Source organism: Mytilus edulis, chromosome 7 (genome assembly GCF_963676685.1).
Source record: "Mytilus edulis chromosome 7, xbMytEdul2.2, whole genome shotgun sequence".
NCBI classification, from domain to species: Eukaryota; Metazoa; Mollusca; class Bivalvia; order Mytilida; family Mytilidae; genus Mytilus; species Mytilus edulis.
In genome coordinates this window covers 17852318-17866819 of record NC_092350.1, presented here as the reverse complement: position 1 = coordinate 17866819, position 14502 = coordinate 17852318, and the positions used below count along the sequence as shown (strand labels likewise).

The 14502-nt window shown below is 30.7% G+C and overlaps 2 long non-coding RNA genes across 4 annotated transcripts in view; both read left to right on the top strand.

The window, feature by feature from the left end:
- Nucleotides 1–4018: 4018 nt before the first annotated feature.
- The window catches only part of LOC139480902 (uncharacterized), a 22276-nt gene continuing 11792 nt past the window's right edge, over nucleotides 4019–14502 (top strand). Inside the window, exon 1 of one of the 3 annotated variants that reach the window (XR_011654535.1) lies at nucleotides 4019–4203. This is a non-coding gene — a long non-coding RNA (uncharacterized lncRNA). Of the gene's footprint in view, nucleotides 4204–4317; nucleotides 4457–4928; nucleotides 5052–14502 lie in introns of those variants that run through there. The other 2 variants (XR_011654534.1, XR_011654533.1) reach the window with 2 other exon arrangements.
- Nucleotides 12657–14466, top strand: LOC139480877 (uncharacterized). The gene is made up of 2 exons (XR_011654527.1): nucleotides 12657–13263; nucleotides 13804–14466. It is a non-coding gene; the product is annotated as an uncharacterized lncRNA (long non-coding RNA).

The window sequence follows — 14502 nt, the reverse complement described above, 5'->3', positions numbered from 1 at the left end:
AAATTTAGAGCCTAAAACTTGAGTTTGTCCTTTTTTTTCAGCTTTTCCCATCCTGACAATATGCTTTTATATAAAATAATGTCCTAAATAATGTTATAAATGCACAGAAAGTTATTCTGTGGTGTTAAACATTGAAACATAAGTTGTTTACTACCCCCAAAAAAATTTTGTCATGCAGATTTAATGAAATTATTTGATTTTTACCCCTTATAGCATTGCGTCATACTATGTACTTGGCAGATAGCATAGCCTAATGTAATCACTGTAGAAACTCACAAAAGCACCATTTATTATTCCTAATGAAATTTTTATATCTTAAATTTTATTAACTGATGTAAATAAACACAGCTAAATGACCATGACTGCACTTTTGATCAATTTGTAGTACTTTACTGACACCAAATGAAAAAGGGGGGTCAATATTCCTTGACACTTCAATACCTTGGATTTTTTTACTAAATTCATTGCAAAAATTGTTGGAAGTCTTTAAAGAAGTAGAACAAACAAGAAAAACTCAGCAAACAATGATCTTGATATTGAAAGTTTATGTCCTGTAGCCCAAAATGAAATTTTCAAGTATTTTCTATCAAAGTCATACATTACAGTCAGTTTAAATTGAGCTGTGAAATTTTTATTATAAGTCGCATAATGCTCAGATAGGCTGTTTTTAACTACAAATTGACTAAGGATTAAGAATAAAGCAAAATAAAAGATTTCTAATCAACTTTTTTGTCTCTTTAAGCAAAATGCGGTGAAACATCAAAATCAGAAAACAATTGTTTTTTTTTTTTTGTCTTAACTGATCATTTGAGATAATAGTAGCCACATTTCAATCTTTTTGGGGGCAAAATGTCACATATTGCAAATTTAGAGCCTAAAACTTGAGTTTGTCCTTTTTTTTCAGCTTTTCCCATCCTGACAATATGCTTTTATATAAAAAAATGTCCTAAATAATGTTATAAATGCACAGAAAGTTATTCTGTGGTGTTAAACATTGAAACATAAGTTGTTTACTACCCCCAAAAAAATTTTGTCATGCAGATTTAATGAAATTATTTGATTTTTACCCCTTATAGCATTGCGTCATACTATGTACTTGGCAGATAGCATAGCCTAATGTAATCACTGTAGAAACTCACAAAAGCACCATTTATTATTCCTAATGAAATTTTTATATCTTAAATTTTATTAACTGATGTAAATAAACACAGCTAAATGACCATGACTGCACTTTTGATCAATTTGTAGTACTTTACTGACACCAAATGAAAAAAAGGGGGGTCAATATTCCTTGACACTTCAATACCTTGGATTTTTTTACTAAATTCATTGCAAAAATTGTTGGAAGTCTTTAAAGAAGTAGAACAAACAAGAAAAACTCAGCAAACAATGATCTTGATATTGAAAGTTTATGTCCTGTAGCCCAAAATGAAATTTTCAAGTATTTTCTATCAAAGTCATACATTACAGTCAGTTTAAATTGAGCTGTGAAATTTTTATTATAAGTCGCATAATGCTCAGATAGGCTGTTTTTAACTACAAATTGACTAAGGATTAAGAATAAAGCAAAATAAAAGATTTCTAATCAACTTTTTTGTCTCTTTAGGTGTCATACCACCAACTACTCCCTCAAATTTAGAACGTATGTGAAAGTAGGCCTACTCGGACAAAAAAAAGTGCATTTGATGTCATTGTTCACCTAAACTAACTAACAAATTTGCAGAAATGAAAGTTTTGTTGAAAGAGAAATATATTAAGACCATTTTGAGCCAAAATTTACCTGTCTATGAGTTTGCATTAAAAATTGAGGATTAATGCGCTCCATAGTATACTAATTTAAGATTTCCAGAAAACCAGGGGTTATTTTTAGTGGTACCTCCTTTCGGAAGCTCTCTGCTTTCTTATATGATTTTGAATGTATGTTGAAAATTGGCATGCAGAAAGGTGACACCTGTACAATTCAGGATATACCTAGTTTCTATGAAGTTAAACTTAAGGTAAAATATTTAGAAAGCTGTGAAAATTGCAAAATTTGGTTGAACAGATAGGGACTTTTAAATGGTGGTATGACACCTTTAAGCAAAATGCGGTGAAACATCAAAATCAGAAAACAATTGTTTTTTTTTTTGTTGTCTTAACTGATCATTTGAGATAATAGTAGCCACATTTCAATCTTTTTTGGGGCAAAATGTCACATATTGCAAATTTAGAGCCTAAAACTTGAGTTTGTCCTTTTTTTTCAGCTTTTCCCATCCTGACAATATGCTTTTATATAAAAAAATGTCCTAAATAATGTTATAAATGCACAGAAAGTTATTCTGTGGTGTTAAACATTGAAACATAAGTTGTTTACTACCCCCAAAAAAAATTTGTCATGCAGATTTAATGAAATTATTTGATTTTTACCCCTTATAGCATTGCGTCATACTATGTACTTGGCAGATAGCATAGCCTAATGTAATCACTGTAGAAACTCACAAAAGCACCATTTATTATTCCTAATGAAATTTTTATATCTTAAATTTTATTAACTGATGTAAATAAACACAGCTAAATGACCATGACTGCACTTTTGATCAATTTGTAGTACTTTACTGACACCAAATGAAAAAAAAGGGGGGGTCAATATTCCTTGACACTTCAATACCTTGGATTTTTTTACTAAATTCATTGCAAAAATTGTTGGAAGTCTTTAAAGAAGTAGAACAAACAAGAAAAAATCAGCAAACAATGATCTTGATATTGAAAGTTTATGTCCTGTAGCCCAAAATGAAATATTCAAGTATTTTCTATCAAAGTCATACATTACAGTCAGTTTAAATTGAGCTGTGAAATTTTTATTATAAGTCGCATAATGCTCAGATAGGCTGTTTTTAACTACAAATTGACTAAGGATTAAGAATAAAGCAAAATAAAAGATTTCTAATCAACTTTTTTGTCTCTTTAAGCAAAATGCGGTGAAACATCAAAATCAGAAAACAATTGTTTTTTTTTTTTTGTCTTAACTGATCATTTGAGATAATAGTAGCCACATTTCAATCTTTTTGGGGGCAAAATGTCACATATTGCAAATTTAGAGCCTAAAACTTGAGTTTGTCCTTTTTTTTTTAGCTTTTCCAATCCTGACAATATGCTTTTATATAAAAAAATGTCCTAAATAATGTTATAAATGCACAGAAAGTTATTCTGTGGTGTTAAACATTGAAACATAAGTTGTTTACTACACCCAAAAAAATTTTGTCATGCAGATTTAATGAAATTATTTGATTTTTACCCCTTATAGCATTGCGTCATACTATGTACTTGGCAGATAGCATAGCCTAATGTAATCACTGTAGAAACTCACAAAAGCACCATTTATTATTCCTAATGAAATTTTTATATCTTAAATTTTATTAACTGATGTAAATAAACACAGCTAAATGACCATGACTGCACTTTTGATCAATTTGTAGTACTTTACTGACACCAAATGAAAAAAAGGGGGGTCAATATTCCTTGACACTTCAATACCTTGGATTTTTTTACTAAATTCATTGCAAAAATTGTTGGAAGTCTTTAAAGAAGTAGAACAAACAAGAAAAACTCAGCAAACAATGATCTTGATATTGAAAGTTTATGTCCTGTAGCCCAAAATGAAATTTTCAAGTATTTTCTATCAAAGTCATACATTACAGTCAGTTTAAATTGAGCTGTGAAATTTTTATTATAAGTCGCATAATGCTCAGATAGGCTGTTTTTAACTACAAATTGACTAAGGATTAAGAATAAAGCAAAATAAAAGATTTCTAATCAACTTTTTTGTCTCTTTAGGTGTCATACCACCAACTACTCCCTCAAATTTAGAACGTATGTGAAAGTAGGCCTACTCGGACAAAAAAAAGTGCATTTGATGTCATTGTTCACCTAAACTAACTTACAAATTTGCAGAAATGAAAGTTTTGTTGAAAGAGAAATATATTAAGACCATTTTGAGCCAAATTTACCTGTCTATGAGTTTGCATTAAAAATTGAGGATTAATGCGCTCCATAGTATACTAATTTAAGATTTCCAGAAAACCAGGGGTTATTTTTAGTGGTACCTCCTTTCGGAAGCTCTCTGCTTTCTTATATGATTTTGAATGTATGTTGAAAATTGGCATGCAGAAAGGTGACACCTGTACAATTCAGGATATACCTAGTTTCTATGAAGTTAAACTTAAGGTAAAATATTTAGAAAGCTGTGAAAATTGCAAAATTTGGTTGAACAGATAGGGACTTTTAAATGGTGGTATGACACCTGGATCCTGTAATATAGCTCCTGTAGAACATTTCTTTGTTCAGAATCATTTAACCATATTATATGATCAGGTTACTGGAGTAGTATAAAAGAGAGAAATAGATAGTGAGAGGGGGACGATAAACGATATACGAGGAGGAGAGACGATTTTGTGTACGAGAGGAGTGTACGTAGGAGGTAAGAATTATGTCATCGTAATGTTGAGTCTGCATTTTAGATGTTGTAAACTTGTATTACTGTAACATGTACTTTGGATTTTGAATTATACAGTATTGAACTTTTAATCTACTTTGTGTTAATGTTAATGCAAGGCTTCGTTCAGACTACACCAGGATCCATTTATTTATTTATGTGACCAGAATTCCCTTAATCACGCTACCAGAGATTTTTTAGGGTAACTCTGTTAAAGAGTATACCAGGCATTTTTCGTTCCGTGTACGAGTTAAACTTAGACACCCAACAGCACAGCACAACACAACCACAAGAATATACACTTTTATCGTCACATAATTATCTATCTTTCTTCATCAAATATATGAACGAAATATTGCTCTGTGTTTATATCTGCTTTAACATAATGTTTTTCTTTACTTTCGTATTTTTCAAGTTCATTATAGCCGCCATTTTAGTGATAAGGTTGACATATGATGCTGAGTTGATGATCGATATCTAAACATAGTTTATTTATAGAAAATCGTTATCTTTTACTGCTTCGTAACATGTATACATGTGATCAATATGTGTTGTGTGTGTATACACAGCGTTGGTAGTGGTAAGTGAACATTTTGTATGTTTTAAAATACAAATAGAAATATATTCCAAACTAGAAGGCACATAGAGGCCATTCCAGTAAATTTAGATCACACAGACAAAAATAAAATTTATGAAAATAAAATCAGAATAAAGCATAAACGTTAATATCAAAACAAAAACGAGTGTGATCGCAAAAGTGCATTATGTTTGTTTTGTTTACACATCGTTGTAAATATAATGGAATTCGATGTGACTGTCATACAAGTGGGAGGTTTAGCGCTATAAAACCGGGTTCGATCCACAATTTTCTACATTTAAAAATGCCTGTACCAAGTCAGGAATATCCATTCATTTGATGTGCTTTATCATATGATTTTGCCAATTGATTGGGGAATTTCAGTTTTGAATTTTCCTCGGAGTTCAGAATTTTTATGATTTTATTTTTTATTGATCTTGGGTGGTTGTTAAGATTGTCAAATAAAACAAAAAGTTATATTTTTTCTAGTGAATACTGCAGTAGTGCAAGAATAATATAATCATACATGCTTGATGCATTGATTTTTTTTTAAATTGTCCGAACAAAAAAATGTATAATTTAAAAAAAAATGTTAAATAAAATTTTGGTTATACTGGACCACCAAGTTGCAGGTCCTTATAATGGCCACATAATATTCTTAATTCAATTTATAAGTAACGAAGTTTTAATGTATACTATTTATATTTTTATGACGATAATGTTGTAGGCACAGTTTTTCTAGATCAGAAAGAAACTTTATCTTGTTCTCTGCCTTAAATTACATTTAAACAAAGTCTCAGATCAATTTATAAAATGGTTCAAATACCTCTCTAATAGTCCACAACAGGTGTGATCTAGTAATATAAAGCTTCAGATCCTGATTAATATAGCTAATTCGTTTGTTTTATTCATAAATGGATAAAACTTTGAAATAATCGAACTTAGTCAATGACATGTTCATTCCCGTGGAATAAATAAGAAAAAGATGATACCAGCACTTTCAATGATTGGCATTAAAACATTAATAGTATCAAATGCTAAAAAGCTGGATGAAACAAATAAAAGAACAAGGTTCGGTAGGTCATCCACTCAATATATAAATACAAGGTAGCACCATGACATCTATTTAAACACAAACGTTTATATGTATGTATATTGCACACACTAAGACTGGCAAATCAAATTGATAATGTATGTATAAGCACGTTCTTCTATTGAACTGTTATCTATAATTAACTATCAAGATATAAGTTTAGAAATTGTTTTAAATTCCTTATATCATGCCAATATTTCATTTTCGTTGCTTAACTGTAATGATCATGGAACTAAAATAATTGTTTAGCTGTAGAAAAGATTTTCTATGATTTTACTGGATGCACAAATACTTACAATGTACACCTACTGAATACTGAAGATTTATGCAAGGAGCTAAAATGAGTACAAGTAAATTTCAAATATATGTGTGTTTTGTTTTTGTTTGTTTTTTTTTATTATCATATATTGATTATTGTTCATAAAATTCCGAAGAATAAAGCCCCTTATTACCTTCAGAACTATATTGTCCCAAAAAAGACTACCGATCAAAAGGGCAGAAAAACAGACAAAGGCCAACGAGAAGTCTTCGTGTAAAACACAGCGAGAAAATTCATTACGTGGAGTTGTGCATCAGCTGGCAATTAAACAAAAATGTTAATTACTTAGGACAGGCGCGACATGTTTTGGGTGACCTCCCCTCCTCCTATATACCTCTAGTAATTTACTGTAAATTAAGGATAAACAAACACACAGCAATACGCACAGTAAGATTCAATTTAAAATAAAACGTAAAGGAACATTTAAACGTGTTGTTTTTCAATTACTTTTTAAAACTGATTAGAAGAATACAACCGTGACTGAATCAAAGTACCAACGCCATATTTTTAGCATAGATGTTTAATATTGGTATTGTCATCTGATAAAATCTTTCCAATTATAGGTTGCACTTTGTTTATACAGCTGTTTCTCAAACCACGCCTTTTTTCGGATATTTATCATATTTATAGATAAGTAATTTTTTTAACGTACTCGTTCTCTATATTTCATTTTATAGAGACATAACTTTGGAATGTTACCAGTAAATTTACATATGCATATTGGTCATATTGAAATATGTGGTAATCCTAAAGTCAATGTAGGATTTGTTCAAAGCTTAGTTTTAGTTTAAACTGTTAGAAGTTTGGGTCGTATACACGTTGAAAATATGCCGAAAGGCCCTCTATTAATTTGACCTTTATAAAAAGTACTGCATATGAACTATCCATTCTAGAATGTATGTGGTTTTTTTTTTTTAAACTTCATAGTAAACGTGGTACAGTTTTAGCCAAGAAGGAGTTCCATCTATTTTATCTCCTCATTTACCCCATTACCATGATGGTCGGCTTGTTACAGGAAACAAATACAGACATAAATAGTTATCAAAGTTATGACAGACATACTATTGGTTTTTGGTTTCGGTTTCAATCTGGATCGTGTGGATTATTGATGATATTTATCATGTGGAAATCAAAAATACTTGGAATCATTATAGTAGAATTTTTCGATCATCAACATAGTCCTATAATATGTCTATATATAAAAAGTTAATTTCATTAATTCGTGGTGTTCACGTGATGTCGGCTAACAAATTGGACGTAGCTATTTAAGTAATATATAGATGTACAAAGAGAAACTACAAACGCCGAGTGCGGGAGACTAGTCTTTAACCAAATTTTAGAAATGACGAAAAATTATTTTATTTTTATCACTGAATACACCGGAAACATTCAACATGTTTGACACTTGTTTCACATTTTATCATTTTAACACCACCTGACAGGAAATAACTTGTATTAAAGTTTAAAATAGAAATGTTGTGACTTGTTTTTACAAATTATAAAAAAAAGAGAAACATATAAAGTAAGCAAACAAAAATACATTTCGTTATTACATATTTCGATAAAAATACGTCAACACCTCTATTTTCCCTATCATTTCATTGAAAAAGGTCCCTTTACATACCTCTTTAAAAGTAATATTTTGAGCTTAAATGGTCCGGAATCCCCTATTTTTTTCGACCAATTTGATTCACTCACTATAAAGATTAAAATAACAAAAAAAAAACGACACTTCTGATAGAAACTTCTAAAAGGCCCGAGCCACCTTAAAGCTAACTTGAAATTGTATCAAGATCTGAAATAATCTTCCCCATCAGGCAATCGTAAATTTGACCAATCTTTAAAACGTATAATCATGTATGGGTGTAAAGATTGGGCGTAAAAAGGGAAAACGTCCGCTGTATTAAATTTTCAGAGAATTGAAACATAAAGAATTAGATATAAGATTTAGTAAATATTTATTAGGTGTTTCAAAGCAGAGCTATACTATGGCATATTTCTCCGAACTTGGAAGGTTCTTCTATATGCTGACCTTAAAATACATATGTCTATGTACTTGATGTAGACTACAACACTAACCAGGTGACCTGTTAATAAATGCATATTATAATAAATACAAGAATATAAATCATACAGGCAACTCATGATACTGTAATTTTAAATTATTCAGCCAAAAACAAATCACATTGAAATTTTAAGAAAAAAACTAATTTTAAGTCAAAATAAATTAAAAAAAAACAATTCAAAGATGATTTTTTTTTTTAAATTCAAGAAAAGCATAATAGATTCTCCATCTGATATTAGACTCTTACTTTAAATTTAAGTCTACATTACAGTTTGACAAAAATATTTGAAATAAATAATAACGATTACCGGTCAATGCATTCCGTATTCAAAATTAGTAATCTTTTGTAAGGATAGAAGCTGAAAGACATAAAAGAAAAATACTACTCTCTTGGAAAATAAGAACCATTACCCAGATGCGAATGTCTTTGTCAGTTCTGCGATATAAACTAAGTAGAGGACGACGTATATGATTAACATCAATGTCCTGATATATAAGGACAAATAACTAGTTTATATGGATAACAAAAAATGAAGACAACACATATTAATCTTTATTGTGTGAATTTTGTGAATAGTATACTGAATTAATTTAAAACGATTTACATAATTGGTAAACAAGAAAATTTTAGATATAACCATTAGAGTTATCGCTCTTTATGTACTTACTCGACTTGTATGTCCACTGTACTGCCTCTCATTAACAAAGTCAGAGTGAGCGCAGAGAGAAAGGTTTGGTATGAAAGTGTGAGTGATCTTGTCAAATTTTATAAAGCACTAAAGGACTCTGTGATTATGAAAATAAATAAATTGAATTTGAATATACACAGTGTAAACTTAAGTATGTTGCTATATGCATAACAGGTTCACTACCAGATTCTTTAAAATATAGATGCATGTATATATAGTGAGTATTGTATTCAGTAACTAAACATGTAATCACTGGTGGTAAGCGGATGGTCGTAACCTTTAAGTTACGACCATCCGAAGATGGGAGACAACTCTAGGGATACATTTTTCTTTTCCGATTTTCGTGCAGTAATAAAATGTTTCAGTAAAACCGCTTGTCTCATACATACTAATCGTCAGTGCGTTGATATTGAAACAAAATTTGATACATAAAAACATTCCAAATTTCGTAAAATGATCATTCAATAATTCGAGCATGATGGTCGTAACTAAAAAAAACAAAAATGTTCAGGATGGTCGTAACTTAAAATTGTGATGGTCGTAACTCTTTATTAAATAGGACCTAATAAGACAAGTCAATAGTTTTAAACGTGTCTTTTGTTATATGAATATATTACATGATATATTTGTGAAGTTGATTTCACTAAATGATAAAAACTAAAAGAGGTGAATAAAGGGATACCTGTAAAGTGCGAAAGGAAAGAAAATTGGAACGAATCGAAAAAAAACCAATACAAAATAAAATGACCAGTCACTGTTACTTAAAATATAATGTATAAAATCAACCAAGAGGCAACTAATTATAAGCTGTTAAGTTTAATAACAATATAAATTCTCAAAAGTGGAGAATTCATTTTAACACACAGCTCTGGTTATGATCATTCTTAGTTACGAATTAAGAAAAGGCGATTTTAACAAACTTGAATAACAGTATCCTGATTTATTTTCTTTATATTTTGCATGTATTGAAAAGATAAACTTTTTAAAAACTAGTATGTACCTACTAGGTAGAATTTAAAAGAAAAATCTACAATTTAAAATTGATACTTAAGTCGAAAGAGCATAAGTAAGGAGTCAAAATAATGTTATGGAGATCGTTATCGAGACAAGACAATATCCGCGAATTCGCAGGTCCGTAATCGAATTAAACAACATACCTCTTATTCTTAGCCTGGATTTTGAGAAGTCGTATTGTCATTTAGTATATAGTCAAGCTGATTATAAGGCGCAAATTCGAAGTTCAGGTATAATTATTACCCGTGGTTTTAGAAAATTCTGAATTCCGTTATACATCTTTGTCTTTCTTATGGGAAATACCATGAACCCTGGACCACATGTTTTTTATTCCCAATTCATAAAGGGAATGATGCATCCGATCTTAATAACTATCGAGGAATTACAATTACTGATTCATTGGGGAAGCCTTTTTAATAAGATACTTGATACACGTCTTTGTAAATCCTTAGATAAATATCATATCATTGATGAGTGCCAAATTTGGTTTACCAAAATAAAATAAAAAAACAAAAAAACACGACCATCTGACCATTTGTTCTTTCTAAAAACTATTATAAATAAGGGGTTCGACGACTTACAGAAAAGAGCGACGATTTACAGAAAAGAACCGAAAAGGACCGAAAAGTACCAAAAAGAACCGAAAAGGACCGAAAAGAACCGAAAAGGAAATCGATTTTTTTTGTAATCGAAGGATTAGCATATTGCAAAGCATTGAACACCTTATACTGTGGTAGGACTAATTTTAACTTGCATGTGAAACATTACAGGTAGGGTCGGATGCCTATCTTATAGAATAGAAAAATAGAAAGAAAAATTTATATATTTAAAAAATATTACTTAAGAACCAAGTTATACTGTTTCTTTTTTGTTAGTTCACATATCCATGATACAATGTATCCCTATAAATGCACAATATAAGACTACAGTTGAATAATGCATTCATTTTAAATATTACGAAGAAATGATAACAATATAAAAAAAAAAAAAAAATCCGTGAATATATATATATTGTTTTAACTTTGTATAATAAATATAAATGTATCCTCTTTTCGGTTCTTTTCGGTTCTTTTCTGTAAATCGTCGCTCTTTTCTGTAAATCGTTGGACCGATAAATAAGTATTGTAATACAAAAGAAGGTAGAATGTTAGCCTGCTTTGTTGATTTCCAGAAGGCTTTTGATACTGTCATTCTCCTAGGGATAAAACTTAAGCTATTGAATATAGTTAGAAAGTATGGTAAGAGATCTCTTTAGAACTAAAGTTGGAGTAAAACAGGGAGGCAATTTGAGTCCAAATTTGTTTAAAATTTTTATAAATGAACTTCCTGATTGTGTTAAAAGTTCCCCTGATCCAGCTGTTGTTTATTCACGACCAGCCTATTCTTTACTATACATATGCTGATGATCTTGCCATTTTTTCAACTTCAGTAAAAAAATGTAGATCAGGCTTATCCTAAGATTCTTTCAGAAAGAGAAGTACCGCGAATCGCGAGAAATTACGAGATCTGCAGAAAGCTTCAGCGGGAACCGCCGCTTCGAGATTTCTTCATCAATTTGTAAGTATAAAAACATTATATGAATAAACAAAAACATATTAAGTAGATGTAAATTTATGGTATTAAATGATATTTCACTACAAAAACATCATAAGACGCTTATAAACATCATGATAAGTGATTATAAGTAAGGATGCCAGATGCTGCCCATGATGCTGAGACCAAGGTGGTATGACCGTCATGTTGCATTGAAATTATTCATTTTTATTGCATTTACTTGTACAAAATTATTTAATTTCAAGTTTTAGATAATATTTACGTTTGCAGATGAAATTAGAGCGTCTTTTGTTGTGTATTTCACGTGTAATATAACATATAAATCAGCCCTTTTCAGTAAACAAAATGGCGACTTCCATGGAGAATGGGCTTGTATTTTTTTCAGCTAAAGTTGCATTTTTGGTGTTAAAAGATGATCTAGGTTGAATGAGTTCCTTGCCTGTTTTATATTTACGTTTGCATAGCAAGTTTCAACTCTATTTGTTAAGTGGTTAGTCAAATATTGAAGTTATTTCACCCCCTCCATCTTTTTTGTCAATTATTTACCAATCAGAGCAGGGATGCTATTTTGCAGCTATATTGTTGAATATAGGCTACACAATCACATATTGCAGTATTTTTTTCCCATTTCTTAGACCTTTTTACACTTGCATAGCAAATTTCAGCTTCTTATGTTGAGTATTTGATTAAAATTGTTTAACAGCTCTGTTTTGTTTCATAATATCTACCTACCAGAGCAGAGCTGCTAGTTTGTAGGTATAAGGTCAATGCACATTGCATAAAAATGCTTAAAAGTTATTTTGTTCCTTACATTAGATATATTTAGACTTGCAGAGTAAAATGAGCTTCCTATTTTGGAAAATGAAATAGATATTGAGCCTTTCTTTGCTAATATTAATTTTCATTTTTTTTCGTTCTCAAAATATCTGAACCGGGGCAATGAAGTTTATTAGCAGCTCCAGAGTCAATATAGGAATAGTAAACAAAATGTACTTTAATGGTCTTTTGTTCCTTACATGCTTTTGAGCTTACTGGGCAAAATTAAGCCTCCTATCTGGCACAAAACATAGATAGACCGTTGGTTTTCCCATTTGAATGGTTTTACACTAGTAAAATTTGGGGCCCTTTATAGCTTGTTGTTTAGTGTGAGCCAAGGCTCCATGTTGAAGGCTGGATTTCACACCACATCTTCCTATATCTATATTTTTTTATTTGTCTTATACTTCTGTCTCAGTTATCAGGGGTCCCTCATCATGCTCATGCAATATCAAAAATGATAAAAAAAAGAATAATCATGTTAAGAAACAATAATTAGTGCGGTCGGGGTTGCATAATAGGTTTTAGCACGCAGCTTCTCTGGATTGTCAAGGTCAACATCCAGTGTTATAAAGTGATACAGTCCTGAACTGGAATTATCAATGTTTAAAACAACATCTACAGACTCAACATTCATATGCAATACTCACACACTTCAGAAACAGGTGATCACAGTATCAGTACATCAATTCCCAAGTATCAATGTACATTTTTTCCCCACAGCACTTGCTAAAATCAATTTGAAACAAGCATTTGGTTTACTTATTAAAGTTAACACACTTTGACACACTGAATTTTTTTATAAAACATGACTTGGTATGAAATATATATTATTCCAGGTTGACATATACATGTTTTGGTCATTGTTGGTGTTTGTATGCTTTAATCGAATGATTTTAGTGAAATCAATAAATCTTAACGCCAGGTCACAATGTACAACTTGCAAAAATTACAATTTAAATAATATAAACAGTTTTTTTATACGCCCATATTAATTTCTGGTACAACGTTGTCTGTTGTCAGCATGTCGGACACTAGCTCAAAAACAGTTTAATCAATATTTAGATTATACTTTGGTGAATTGTTTATATCTATTGACAAGAGCTCCATTTTGGGTTTTTTTTTAACAAATTTCATACTATATGTTTCCTAGTTTTGTTTTTTTTTCCTTCTGTTTATTAATTTGTGTCCTCATTACTTTATAGAATGCCTAAGAGGAAGTAATGGTAGAATGTGCCATATCACAGGAAAAGACATGGAACTGGCAAACCAAAAGTAGACAAAGGGCAAACTGAAATACATGCACATACGCCTGCGGACATCGCACATGATGAAGATCTTCTGTCATCTGAAACAGAAGAGCTTACATGCACCAGTGTGGATTCAGTCTCTTTGGATCATTCATATTTGTCTGATAACCAGACAGTGTCAGAACTTTCGTTAGATGAAGAAATTGATGTTAATCAACATATTAAACTTGAATGCAAAAAAGAATGTGTAATATCTTCAGATCTAGAAGACCCTTACAAGGCATTGAAAAAGACAATTTGTACTAGTCCAACTTTTCCATATGTATATAATTCTGCTTCCAGTGAGCACTTGCAAATTATAGCACATCATCCATCATCTAAAAGTGTGTATGTTAAATTAACTATCCTAATCAACAAAGATTTTTCAGCAAAGTTATATGTTCACGGCATCGACCTTAGTAGAGAACATGATATCTGGTTAGGATTGCCAAGTGTGTATGTCAGACAACATAACAAGTATTGAGAGACTATTGTCTAAATTAAAGAGTTACACTGTTTGTGTATACATGTATATATGTAATATATGTTGTGTTTGAGATAAATAGATTTAAATCTAAATTGCTTTAGTTTGAGTTTCAACTTCTGCCTTTTATG